A 14,616-nucleotide genomic window follows, 5' to 3' on the forward strand; every position below is an offset into this window, starting at 1 on the left:
GTGAAAAAAGTATTGTTGTCTATCAACAATGACAAGCCACCGGGGTCTGACAACTTGGATGGAAAATTACTGAGGATAATAGCGGACGATATTGCCACTCCTATTTGCCATATCTTCAATTTAAGCCTACTACAAAGTGTGTGCCCTCAGGCCTGGAGGGAAGCAAAAGCTATTCCCCTACCTAAGAATAGTAAAGCCCCCTTAACTGGCTGAAATAGCCAACCAATCAGCCTGTTACCAACCCTTAGTAAACTTTTGGAAAAAATTGTGTTTGTCAAGATTCAATGCTATTTTACAGTAAACAAATTGACAACAAACTTTCAGCACACTTTTAGGGAAGGACATTCAACAAGCACAGCCCTTACACCAATTACTGATGATTGGCTGAGAGAAATTGACTTCAGTGCGGCTTTTGACATTATCAATATTAGTCTGTTGCTGGAAAAACATACACTACCGTTCAAAAGTTTGGGGTCACTTCGAAATGTCCTTGTTTTCTAAAGAAAATAAAAAAAATTGTCCATTAAAATAACATCAAATTGATCAGAAATACAGTGTAGACATTGTTAATGTTGTAAATGGAATATCTGCATAGGCGTACAGAGGCCCATTATCAGCAACCATCAGTCCTGTGTTCCAATGGCACGTTGTGTTTGCTAATCCAAGTTTATCATTTTAAAAGGCTAATTGATCATTAGAAAACCCTTTTGCAATTATGTTAGCACAGCTGAAAAATGTTGTGCTGATTAAAGAAGCAATAAAACTGGCCTTCTTGAGACTAGTTGAGTATCTGGAGCATCAGCAATTGTGGGTTCGATTACAAGATCAAAATGGCCAGAAACAAAGAACTTTCTTCTGAAACTCGTCAGTCTATTCTTGTTCTGAGAAATTAAGGCTATTCCATGCGAGAAATTGCCAAGAAACTGAAGATCTCTTACAACGCTGTGTACTACTCCCTTCATAGAACAGCGCAAACTGGCTCTAACCAGAATAGAAAGAGGAGTGGGAGGCCCTGGAGCACAACTGAGCAAGAAGACAAATACATTAGAGTGTCTAGTTTGAGAAACAGACGCCTCACTGGTCCTCAACTGGCAGCTTCATTAAATAGTACCCGCAAAACACCAGTCTCAACGTCAACAGTGAAGAGGCGGCTCCGGGATGCTGACCTAGGCAGAGTTGCAAAGAGAAATGTAATTAATATTTTTATAAATATGTTGTTTTATGAAAGCAATAAGATCTAAGAACAGCCCTTAGTCGGGAATTATCACATGATAATCCCCAGGTTCTCATGCCTTATTGCTTAAATATTTGCTAGATTAATATGCTGGCTTGGTTTCCCTTTGCATTGAAAAAATACATGCAAGTTGGATAAATGCATTTAGAGCCTCTCTTCAAGAAATCCAAGAAAATGTGTCTAGCTATAACATAAACTGGCTTTGGTTTCATAGCAAATGCACACTTCTGACTAAGATCCTAAAGAAGTTATATAACCTTATAAAGGGCATATAAAGCACCTGTTAAGGCAAATCAGAAATTCTGTTTTGATTCATGTCTCATGGTTGTTCCTCTCACTTCAAAGGGATCCAAGTAACATGACTGTAAACAGGGTTGATCAAATATTAACCGCTCAACACAAAAAATAAATCACACGCCTGGGAAGACAGGAAGACAGAAACAACCAGACATAGACATTTGTCTCAAAAATAACTATTCATTGTACTTAAAGTACAATTAAATCAAATGTTATTTGTCACATGCGCCAAATACAACCAGTGTAGACTTTACCGTGAAATGCTTACTTACGAGCCCTTTCCCAACAATGCAGAGTTAAAAAGTAAGAACATTTAGCAAAATAAAAAAAGGAAATAGTAACACAATAAATTTAAAATAACGAGGCTATATACAGTGGGGGGAAAAAGTATTTAGTCAGCCACCAATTGTGCAAGTTCTCCCACTTAAAAAGATGAGAGAGGCCTGTAATTTTCATCATAGGTACACGTCAACTATGACAGACAAAATTAGGAAAAAAAATCCAGAAAATCACATTGTAGGATTTTTTATGAATTGATTTGCAAATTATGGTGGAAAATATGTATTTGGTCAATAACAAAAGTTTCTCAATATTTTGTTATATACCCTTTGTTGGCAATGACACAGGTCAAACGTTTTCTGTAAGTCTTCACAAGGTTTTCACACACTGTTGCTGGTATTTTGGCCCATTCCTCCATGCAGATCTCCTCTAGAGCAGTGATGTTTTCGGGCTGTCGCTGGGCAACACGGACTTTCAACTCCCTCCAAAGATTTTCTATGGGGTTGAGATCTGGAGACTGGCTAGGCCACTCCAGGACCTTGAAATGTTTCTTACGAAGCCACTCCTTCGTTGCCCGGGCGGTGTGTTTGGGATCATTGTCATGCTGAAAGACCCAGCCACGTTTTATCTCCGGGACCACCCATACACAAAAATGTATGCACGCATGACTGTAAGTCGCTTTGGATAAAAGCGTCTGCTAAATGGCTTATTATTATTATTATATTATTATTCAATGCCCTTGCTGATGGAAGGAGGTTTTCACTCAAAATCTCACGATACATGGCCCCATTCATTATTTCCTTTACACGGATCAGTCGTCCTGGTCCCTTTGCGAAAAACAGCCCCAAAGCATGATGTGTCCACCCCCATGCTTCACAGTAGGTATGGTGTTCTTTGGATGCAACTCAGCATTCTTTGTCCTCCAAACACGACGAGTTGAGTTTTTACCAAAAAGTTCTATTTTGGTTTCATCTGACCATATGACATTCTCCCAATCCTCTTCTGGATCATCCAAATGCACTATAGCAAACTTCAGACGGGCCTGGACATGTACTGGCTTAAGCAGGGGGACACGTCTGGCACTGCAGGATTTGAGTCCCTGGCGGCGTAGTGTGTTACTGATGGTAGGCTTTGTTACTTTGGTCCCAGCTCTCTGCAGGTCATTCACTAGGTCCCCCCGTGTGGTTCTGGGATTTTTGCTCACCGTTCTTGTGATCATTTTGACCCCACGGGGTGAGATCTTGCGTGGAGCCCCAGATCGAGGGAGATTATCTGTCACGATTCAGACAGACGACCAGAGGACCACAATTGCGTCACACCAGAAAGTTTATTAAACTTAAGGGAAAAGGGAAGTAGGGAGTGAATGAAGGCTCCAGGGGTAACAGGGATCCCGTCCAATGCGCTGGGTCTGTGCCCCCCAGTGGCAGCGATGCGTCCTATGAAGCCGGTGGTGGGTGGTCCAGAAGTCCTGGGGGAAACACAGACACAACAGGGCGGAATGAAACCAGGCAGCAGTACAGTTCAAGGGAAATCCAAAATACGTAGTAGCAAGGCAGAAGGCTGGTCAGAGTTACCGGGATTGAAGAGTAGTCAGGAGTCGTAATGGCAGAAGCAGGTCTGGATCTCCTGAGGCAGAAGAGTATCCAATAAACAGGCAGGTCCGGGGTCACAAAACCAGGGTGAGCCAGAAGCGCGAGCAAACAGGTTCCGGGTGTGAGCTTTGCAGACGATCTGACACCGGAGAGCTGAAAGACAGGGCCTTAAATACTGGGAGAGGTAGTGGGTAATGCAGCGCAGCTGGCAGAGTAATTAGAGCAGAGCAGAGCAGGGACAGGTGGAGCTAGTTAGGCTGAGTAGAGAGAGTGGTGAGCAGAGTGGAAGAAAATTAAGGTGGTAACCCGGTGGAGTGAGAGGCCCATGACAGAACCCCCCCCCCAAGGGACGGCCCCAGAAGTCCCAAGAGCAACACCACGCCGGGCGGGAGGAGGGGAGCCGGAGGAGGGCTAGAACTCCTCCGAACGGTCCGAGTGAACGTCCTCATCCTCGGAGGAAGCCGGAGGGCCGTGGTCGGGAGATGGGACAGGTCCCGAGACAGGATCAGGCACAGGACAGGAAGCCGAGCGGGCCGGACGGTTAGGGACCCCTCTGGGGCGGCCCCTACGGATTGCAGGTTGATCAGGATGCCGTTGGTGGAAAGCGGTGATGAGAGTCCTATCCACAATCCGCCTAGCTGGCACCCAGGTCCTTTCTTCAGGTCCATAGCCCTCCCAGTCAATGAGGTACTGGAGACCCCTACCCCTCCGTCTGGACCGAAGCAGGCGGCGGACGGTGTAAACCAGACCACCATCGACGAGCCGTGGAGGAGGAGGACCAGGCGCAGCAGGGACCAGCGGACTCTCATGGATGGGCTTAATCTTAGACACATGGAAAGTGGGGTGCACCCTCAGGGAATTAGGCAGTTGGAGCCGGACAGCAGTTGGGCTAATCACTCTTATGATAGGGAATGGGCCAATGAACCGAGGTGCCAGCTTCTGCGACTCCACCCTGAGTGGCAGGTTCTTCGATGACAACCACACCCTTTGACCAACATGGTAGGTGGGAGCAGGAATTCTCCGACGGTTGGCCCGGTAGTGTAGCTGGCAACGGACCTGAGGAGTGTGGCTCGGGCTTGTGACCAGGTGCGGCGACATCGACGGGCAAAAGCAAGTGCAGATGGGCAAGTAACCTCCTCCTCCTGGCTGGCAAACAGAGGAGGCTGGTATCCATAAACACATTGGAAAGGGGACATACCGATGGCAGAGCAGGTCAGAGAATTGTGTGCGTACTCCACCCATGTCAATTGCTGCGACCAGGAGTGGGGGTTGCGTGAAGTCATGCATCGCAGTGCCTTCTCGAGCTCCTGATTAGCCCGCTCTGACTGCCCATTGGATTGGGGATGGAATCCGGAAGTCAGACTGACTGTGGCTCCCAGCAGGTGACAGAACTCCTTCCAAAAAGCGGAGGAGAATTGTGGACCACGGTCAGAAACAACATCCTTTGGCAGTCCGTGGATCCGGAAGACGTGTTCCAGGACCACCTGGGCGGTCTCCTTGGCGGTTGGGAGCTTGGGGAGGGGAATGAAGTGTGCCATCTTGCTGAAACGGTCAACGATGGTGAGAATGACGGTCATGCCACTTGAAGGGGGCAGCCCCGTGACAAAGTCAAGGGCGATGTGAGACCAGGGACGTCTGGGCACAGGCAGGGGCTGCAGCAATCCGGCTGGGGGCTGGCAGGACGACTTGTGTTGGTTGCAGATGGGGCAGGCTTGGACGAATTCCCGTACATCCTTCCTCAGAGAGGGCCACCAGAACCTCTGGGCGAGCAGGTTGTAAGTGCGGGTGGAGCCAGGGTGACAAGCTAGGCGGGAGTCATGTCCCCACTGAATGACCTGGGACCTCAGGTCTTCGGGGACAAAAAGGCGGTCAGCTGGGCAAGTGCTGGGACCTGGCTGGTTACGGAGAGCCTCCAGCACCTGTTCCTCAACAGCCCAGGTCAGAGCTGCAACGATGCAGGGACTTGGCAGAATCGACACAGGGTCCTTGGAGGGGGTGTCATCCTTCTGGAATTGACGGGAGAGGGCGTCTGGCTTGGTGTTGCGTGATCCAGGCCGGTATGACAGAGTGAAATTAAACCTGGTGAAGAACAGGGCCCAGCGGGACTGCCTGGAGTTCAACCGTTTGGCCGTGCTGGATGTACTCCAAGTTCTTATGATCGGTCCAAACGAGAAATGGAATGGTGGACCCCTCCAGCCAGTGACGCCACTCCTCCAAGGCAAGCTTCACAGCCAGCAGCTCACGGTTCCCTATGTCGTAATTGCACTCAGAGGGGGACAACCGACGTGAGAAAAAGGCACAGGGATGGAGCTTCCTATCCTCCGCAGCCCACTGAGAAATCACAGCACCAACTCCCACATCCGAGGCGTCCACCTCCACAATGAATTGCCGGTCCACATCAGGCATCTGGAGGATGGGAGCGGAGGTGAACCTCACCTTGAGGGTACTGAAGGCTTTGTCGGCTGCTGGGGTCCAGGTGAAGGGGTTGCTTGGTGCTGGTTAGAGCAGTGAGAGGGGCAGCAACGGTACTGTAGTTCCGGATAAACTTCCTATAGAAGTTAGCAAACCCCAGAAACTGTTGCAGCTTCTTTCTGTTCTCCGGAACTGGCCATGAAGTGACTGCTGATACTTTGGCAGGATCCATTTGGATACTTCCCTCTGCCACTATGTACCCCAGGAAGGCCACTGTCTTGACGTGAAACTCACATTTCTCTGCCTTGGCGTAGAGGGAATTCTCCAGAAGACGATGAAGGACTTGCTGGACATGGCGGGTGTGTTCAGACAGGTTTCTGGAGTAAATTAAGATGTCATCCAGGTAAACGAAGACAAACTTGTTTAACATGTCCCGCAGTACATCATTCACTAGAGCCTGGAACACAGCAGGAGCATTGGTGAGGCCAAAAGGCATAACCAGATACTCGTAGTGGCCTGTTGGTGTATTGAATGCGGTTTTCCATTCATCTCCCCTCCCGGATCCGCACTAGGTGGTAAGCGTTTCTGAGATCCAACTTGGTAAAAACAGTGGCTCCCTGGAGCAACTCAAAAGCAGAGGTGAGCAGAGGCAGAGGGTAACGGTTTTTCACTGTGATGTCGTTGAGTCCCCTGTAGTCGATGCAGGGGCGAAGAGATCCGTCCTTCTTCCCCACAAAGAAGAAGCCAGCACCAGCAGGAGATGAAGATGAACGGATTAATCCTGCGGACAGCGAGCCATTGATGTAGTCCTCCATGGACTTTCTTTCAGGAGCAGACAACGAATAAAGACGACCCCTTGGAGGAGCTGTTCCAGGGAGGAGGTCGATGGCACAGTCGTACGGTCGGTGAGGGGGCAGAGATGTGGCTCTTGCTTTGTTAAACACCTCCCTGAGACCATGGTAGCATTCTGGGACATTGGAGAGGTCAGGAGCGGAGTTAGTAGGTACTGGCCGAGGGGGTGAGTGCGGCAGCAAGCAGGCAGGTTCGGTGGCAGTCCTCTCCCCACTCCCTGATCACCCCGGTCACCCAGTCGAGCTGAGGGTTGTGCCGGCGGAGCCATGGGTAACCCAGGATGAGGGGTTGGCCTGGAGAGGGGAGCAGGTGAAACTGGATAGTTTCTTGATGGTTTCCGGACAGACCCATCGAGACCGGGGCCGTGACATGAGTGACCGATCCGAGTAAGTGTCCGTCCAGTGCCCGGGCAGGAATAGGAGGTGTCAAACGGAGGTTCTCCAGTCCCAGTTGGCGTGCCAGCTTGATGTCCATTATGTTGGCTTCGGCGCCAGAATCCACCAGAGCAGCCAGGGTGTGAGTTGAGTCAGAGAGGCGGAGGTGAACTTGCAGCAGGGGTTTGCGGTCGGAGGACTGGATGGTCATTGAACTCAACCGGACTCCCCTACGCCCGGTGAGCTTCGGCCCTTTAAAGGGCAGGTTACCACACGATGTCCATCACCCCCACAATAGAGGCAGAGGTTTGAGGTGAAGCGGCGCTGGCGCTCTGCAGGAGTGAGGGAGGCTCGCCCAATCTCCATAGGCTCAGACTGATCAAGCTGACCTGGGTGAGTGGCAGTAGATGACAGGAGCCCAGTCGGATCTCTCCGAATGCCGGTAGTAGGTGGACCTTGGCGCCCCCCTCTCACGACGACGGGTCTGTATCCTTCTGTCGATCCTGACAGTCAGTGCGATGGCTTCATCAAGAGTGGAAGGCAGTTCATGGGAGACCAACTCGTCCTTGATATAGTCAGCCAAACTATGGAAGAACGCGTCCACCAACGATGGTGTGTTCCAAGAACTTCGTCTAGCCAGGGTTCGGAAGTCGATGGAATGGTCTGCGACTGTACGTCTGCCTTGTCGAATACTGAACAGTTCACGAGACGCCTCTGCGGTGGGTGAATCCAGGTCAAACACCTTCAGCATCTCCTCAGCAAACAGGTCGAAGGTTGCACATGCGGGGGTTTGACGTTCGAACTCTGCTGTTCCCCAGAGTCGAGCTCGGCCCGTCAGGTGAGTGATGGCATACCCAACTTTAGCCCCCTCCGTGGCGAAGGTCCTTGGCTGCAAGGAGAACTGAAGTCGGCAGCTAGTCAGGAATGGCCGGACCTGGGTTGAATCGCCGTTGAACCGCTCGGGGTTTCCAATCTTGGGTTCGGAGCAGCGGCTGCAATGACCGGGGCAGGTAACTCGGGGGCTGGGCTGGTGGGCAGACTGGCTGGGGTAAGGTTGGTGAGGAGTTGAATGATCATGGCGAGTTGTTGTTGCTGCTGCTGGAACTGCTGCTCATGCTCATCGGTTTCCATGTCGGGGAAAGTGTGCGCTGAGTCCATAATGGTCAGATCGTACTGTCACGATTCAGACAGACGACCAGAGGACCACAATTGCGTCACACCAGAAAGTTTATTAAACTTAAGGGAAAAGGGAAGTAGGGAGTGAATGAAGGCTCCAGGGGTAACAGGGATCCCGTCCAATGCGCTGGGTCTGTGCCCCCCCCAGTGGCAGCGATGCGTCCTATGAAGCCGGTGGTGGGTGGTCCAGAAGTCCTGGGGGGGGGGGAGACACAGACACAACAGGGCGGAATGAAACCAGGCAGCAGTACAGTTCAAGGGAAATCCAAAATACGTAGTAGCAAGGCAGAAGGCTGGTCAGAGTTACCGGGATTGAAGAGTAGTCAGGAGTCGTAATGGCAGAAGCAGGTCTGGATCTCCTGAGGCAGAAGAGTATCCAATAAACAGGCAGGTCCGGGGTCACAAAACCAGGGTGAGCCAGAAGCGCGAGCAAACAGGTTCCGGGTGTGAGCTTTGCAGACGATCTGACACCGGAGAGCTGAAAGACAGGGCCTTAAATACTGGGAGAGGTAGTGGGTAATGCAGCGCAGCTGGCAGAGTAATTAGAGCAGAGCAGAGCAGGGACAGGTGGAGCTAGTTAGGCTGAGTAGAGAGAGTGGTGAGCAGAGTGGAAGAAAATTAAGGTGGTAACCCGGTGGAGTGAGAGGCCCATGACATTATCAGTGGTCTTGTATGTCTTCCATTTCCTAATAATTGCTCCCACAGTTGATTTCTTCAAACCAAGCTGCTTACCTATTGCAGATTCAGTCTTCCCAGCCTGGTGCAGGTCTACAATTTTGTTTCTGGTGTCCTTTGACAGCTCTTTGGTCTTGGCCATAGTGGAGTTTGGAGTTTCACTGTTTGAGGTTGTGGACAGGTGTCTTTTATACTGATAACAAGTTCAAACAGGTGCCATTAATACAGGTAACGAGTGGAGGACAGAGGAGCCTCTTAAAGAAGAAGTTACAGGTCGGTGAGAGCCAGAAATCTTGCTTGTTTGTAGGTGACCAAATACTTATTTTCCACCATAATTTGCAAATAAATTCATTAAAAATCCTACAATGTGATTTTCTGGAGAAGAAAAATCTCAATTTGTTTGTCATAGTTGAGGTGTACCTATTATGAAAATTACAGGCTTCTCATCTTTTTAAGTGGGAGAACTTGCACAATTGGTGGCTGACTAAATACTTTTTTCCCCCACTGTACATGAGCAAGAGAGGATGAGGTAAATAAAACCAAAACAATCTACTTGAAGGTAATCGTCTCTTTTATCTGTGTACACCGATTTTTTTGGTGAAACGGCATGACAGTAGTTTGCTTATCATGTGAAATATAATGGTACATTTCAGACGAACTCCAGACCAGCCTTGCATTGACAGCCGCTGTTGAGTTAGTTATCTGGCCTCTGACATTCATCCTAGCTTTACCATCAACTGGCTACCATCAGGCAACTTTAGATACGAGGGGAAAACAAATACACTTGCCAGTTAACCATCTGATTGATAGTTTATTTAAATTCCATTAACGTTAGCTAGATAGCTAGCTAAATTGAAACCGCTGGGGGAAAGGTAGCTAGATAACTCCCACCATCCTCACTGCAGTGTAGATAATGTTAGCTAGGTTTACAGAAAATAAAAACAATTAACTATAGCTATATTTGATAGCTATATTTTAAAGACTTGTTACTGACTTTTGAACACTTTTTGTCAAACTACTTCATTCCACTGCCTGTTTATTGATTAATTGGTGACTGAAAAAGTTGGTAAGAAAAATACCCCTCCCAATTTCACTGCAAATAGACTACTAGGCTATATTGGTTGGGTATCATTTGACTGATGTGCACATTTACATGAGTGTTTTAATTAGCCTAGTTACCCAAGTTACTGACTAGGTGCATTGTTATTCATGTTTTTGTTATTGCATTTCAGGTGGAGAGGGAGTAAGATCACTAGAAAGAAACATGCTGCCAGACCACCACAGGACCCTATAGGTATTAGTCAATTCTTATGAATTGGATATTGTATGTGAATTGGCCATTTAGATCAATGATACTAACAAAATGCTTGGATTGTTCAGCAACATGTGCAGTAAATGCTAACACGGCTTTGGTGATGAAAGGTACATAATGAATTTGTCATCTCCCTATCAGACCACTGCATGCTGTGACAAAGGCCTGGATGGTGACACACATCTGCTTCAAGCTGCCTGACTGAATACGGGGGCCTTCAGTGGTACCTTCCCCTTTGATTACAGCAAGAGTGTCCTGATCTCTGTCTCGTAGCCATTTAACATGTACTGTACGTTACAACTCAAATTCATACAAACTGCTACGAACACAAGAACTGACTTATATTCACCTGTACCTGGCTGTGTAGATTGGCAGCCTAATTCTGATATTTTTTCCACTAATTGGTCTTTTGAACAATCACATCAGATTTCTTTACATCAGCTCTTTTCAGAGCTGATCTGATTGGTCAAAATACCAATTAGTTAAAAGAATATCAGAATTGGGCTGCCAGTCTAAACGCAGCCTATTTGTCCTATCCTTCAGACTTGTCTGGGAATATATTTTAGTTGGCACACCTGTTTGATGTCGTATTTCATTGGTTTTAAACTTTTTTAAATCATAAGCTCTAAGTGTTGTCTTGATGGAGAAAGTATGCATGTTGTCAGATGTTTAAGTTACCAGAGTACAAACCTACAAAAAAATGAACATGAGTAGTTTATACCAAACTTTATTGCATTTGGTGGTCATCCCCCAAATTTGACCATTTAAAGCCTTGATAGTTGCATCCTTCCTGAGGGTGGCAGGTATTTTTATGTGCTGCTCTAGAGTTCCATTGCCCTGCAGTCTCAACTGGGAATATGGGGATGACAAGTTCGTTTTTATAAAAGTCTGGGAGACTTAGAGGGAGGAGAGTGCATGAGTTTGAGTGAGTACAGTAAATCAAATCCAACCAGTGGCCCTAAACAATTAAGCAATAAGGCCAGAGGCGGTGTGGTACAGTGCATTCGGAAAGTATTCAGACCCCTTGACTTTTTCCACATTTTGTTACGTTACAGCCTTATTCTAAAATGAATAAAATTATTTTTTATTCCTTCAATCTACACACAATACCCCATAATGACAAAACAAAAACAGGTTTAGAAATGTTTGCAAATGTATTAATAAACAGAAATACCTTATTTACATAAGTATTCAGACCCTTTGCTATGAGACTCGAAATTGAGCTCAGGTGCATCCTGTTACCATTGCTCATCCTTGAGATGTTTCTACAACTTGATTGGAGTCCACCTGTGGTAAATTCAATTGATTGGACATGATTTGGAAAGGTGCACATACCTGTCTATATAAGGACCCACAGTTGACAGTGCATGTCAGAGCAAAAACCAAGCAAAGAGGTCGAAGGAATTGTCCATGGAGTTCTGAGACAGGATTGTGTCGAGGCACAGATCTGGGGAAGGGTACCAACAAATTCCTACAGCATTGAAAGTCCCCAAGAACCCAGTGGCCTCCATTCTTAAATGGAAGAAATTTGGAACCACCAAGACTCTTCCTAGAGCTGGCCGCCCGGCCAAACTGAGCAATCAGGGAAGAAGGGCCTTGGTCAGGGAGGTAACCAAGAACCCGATGGTCACTCTGACAGAGCTCCAGAGTTCTTCTGTGGAGATGGGAGAACCTTCCAGAAGGACAACCATCTCTGCAGCACTCCACCAATCAGGCCTTTATGATAGTGGCTAGACGGAAGCCACTCCTCAGTAAAAGGCACATCACAGCCCTATTGGAGTTTACCAAAAGGAACCTAAAGGACTCTCAGACCATGAGAAACAAGATTCTCTGGTCTGATGAAACCAAGATTGAACTCTTTGGCCTGAATGCCAAGCATCACGTCTGGAGGAAACTTGGCACCATCCCTATGGTGAAGCATGGTGGTGGCAGCATCATACTGTGGGGATGTTTTTCAGCGGCAGTGACTGGGAGACTAGTAGGATCGAGGGAAAAATGAACGGAGCAAAGTACAGAGAGATCCTTGATGAAAACCTGCTCCAGAGTGCTCAGGATCTCAGACTGGGGCGAAGGTTCACCTTCCAACAGGACAATGACACTAAGCACACAGCCAAGACAACGCAGAAGTGGCTTCGGGACAAGTCTCCGAATGTCCTTGAGTGGCCCAGCCAGAGCCCGGACTTGAACCCGATCTAACATCTCTGGAGAGACCTGAAAATAGCTGTGCAGCGACGCTCCCCATCCAACCTGACAGAGCTTGAGAGGAACTGCAGAGAAGAATGGGAGAAACTCCCCAAATACAGGTGTGCCAAGCTTGTAGCATCATACCCAAGAAGACTTGAGGCTGTAATCGCTACAAAGATGCTTCAACAAAGTACTGAGTAAAGGATCTGAATACTTATGTAAATGTAATATTTTCATATACCACAAACCCGAGGTGCCTTATTGCTATTATAAACTGGTTACCAATGTAATTAGAGCAGTAAAAATGTTTTGTCATACCCGTGGTATGTCAGCCAATCAGCATTCAGGGCTCGAACCACCCGGTTTATAATATGCTACATGACCTCACACAGACCGCCATAGTGAAGGAGGTTTACATAGTGCGCATAAAGTATATTACCACCAGCAGAGCTTACTTCTCTGTGCTCTGGAGAGATCGCAGGTAGTTGGTCTGAAGGCTCTGGAGGTCCTTTGAATATTCTGTGTCTGTAGCCCCTGTAGAGAGATGGATAAAAGGTACTGAATACTCTTGAAAGAGAAAGCAAGAGTTAACATTTACATTGTTGATTGAGGACTATAAGGGTCCAATCAGACAAATGGATGTGTTAAAGACGGCTTGTCTTGTGCTGTCCGTCAGAAAAGTTGCAAAGACTATCCATCAACCAATTAAAAATGTAAAACAGCATTTTCCCCACAGCCTTACTCTGTGATTCAAGTTGTATCTTCATGTCTGTAATTTCACTCTCACTCTCTCTGACCCCTAAGCCCTCATCCCTGACCTCCCATTGGCCCAGGGCCTCCTGCAAAACCCTCTAATCACAGTATCTCTGACAGGGAGTTACTCCAGGAGTATACAGGTTTATGGTGCATAGGGCTTCTCCACTCCTCATATGAGTGGAGTATTAGCTATACATATAAAAAATATATATATGCATGACTTACTGACATGGAGTGCTCCATGTTCCTGCTGGTCACAGGCATCAACCTGGATGCAGGGAAATGGCCTGCCTTGGAGTATTGTTGTATTAATCTCCACCAGGTGCCCGGAAATCATACGACAAACCTGCATAGATTAACAAAATAAAATGGTAACTGTATTTAGTCAATTGAAGTCATGACAGCCATAGGTTCTTTACATAGGCATATACAGGTTTTTGTTCCACCACTTCACTAACACCTCATTCAACTAATTGTGGTCTAAATTGAACAAAAACGTGCACATTTTAGTCCCGTGGGACAGAAATCACCAATGTCTGTATTATTGAATGAACTCCCCAAGTTACAAGTTTAGCTACAACTCTGCATGATAGAGAATAACATGTGTGGATCTATTTATTTCTAACCTTGTGAATAAACTCCAAGTACAAGATGATTTTCCTGGTGGCTTGGAGGTTCCCAAGTTCTTTACATCTGTCTGGGTGTTAGGAATGTGCTTTAACCTGAGGAAAATAGCAGAGTGGGGGAAGAAATTAATCTTAAATCAATAAACAGGCAGTGGAATGAAGAAGTTTGACAAAAAGTGTTAAAAAGTCAGTAACAAGTCTTTAAAATATAGCTAGCAAATATAGCTGTAGTTAGTAGTTTTTATTTTCTAGAAACCTAGCTAACATTAGCTACACTGCAGTGAGGATGGTGGGAGTTAGCTAGCTACCTTTCCCCCAACAGTTTCAATTTCGCTAGCTATCTAGCTAACATTAATGGCATTTATATAAACTATTGGGGATTTATCATTCTCCTAAATTGATGGGATGACTAACTTAGAAAGAATGCATTCTTGACTGGGCTAATGTAGGCTGTGACACCTGGCAAGGCTGTGATTGATGTGAAGAGCTGTTTTAGGGGGTAAAATGAGATAAGGATGTGTCTTCAAATGCTAGACTATACTGGTTCTTTGTGATCTGTGAGCCTTCCTTGGACGTAGGAATGATGTCTAAGGGAGCTGGCTCTTCTCACTATGATAGGTTGTTATGATAATCTTGTGCCTGGCTGAAGTGTGCAACAAATGGCGCCGAGGAGATGAGACCTACCCCTGAATCAATGGATTGGCTGAGTAAGTTTAAACCACACTCAGTCCTCTACTCTAATTGGCCAGCAGAGAAGTGGGAAACTTTCTCTGTCAGAGTATTTGGGTATTGTTTCTAAAACAATGTTGTTAGTTCTCTGAAGCGCCCTGTGAGGTATTTCAGAGAG

At 46.9% G+C, this 14,616-nt stretch overlaps 1 protein-coding gene and 1 long non-coding RNA gene across 2 annotated transcripts in view; both read right to left on the bottom strand.

Moving 5' to 3' along the window:
• LOC121568889 (sorbin and SH3 domain-containing protein 1) overlaps window positions 1-14,616 on the bottom strand; it is a 105,479-nt gene that overhangs the window by 75,611 nt on the left and 15,252 nt on the right. The window lies entirely within an intron of this gene.
• LOC123491207 lies at window positions 12,702-14,226 on the bottom strand. Its single transcript, XR_006661176.1, has 3 exons — window positions 13,770-14,226; window positions 13,369-13,489; window positions 12,702-12,921 (listed from the first exon to the last, which is right to left on the bottom strand). It is a non-coding gene; the product is annotated as an uncharacterized LOC123491207 (long non-coding RNA).

The sequence above is a fragment of the Coregonus clupeaformis genome, chromosome 1, assembly GCF_020615455.1.
Source record: "Coregonus clupeaformis isolate EN_2021a chromosome 1, ASM2061545v1, whole genome shotgun sequence".
Classification (NCBI taxonomy): Eukaryota; Metazoa; Chordata; class Actinopteri; order Salmoniformes; family Salmonidae; genus Coregonus; species Coregonus clupeaformis.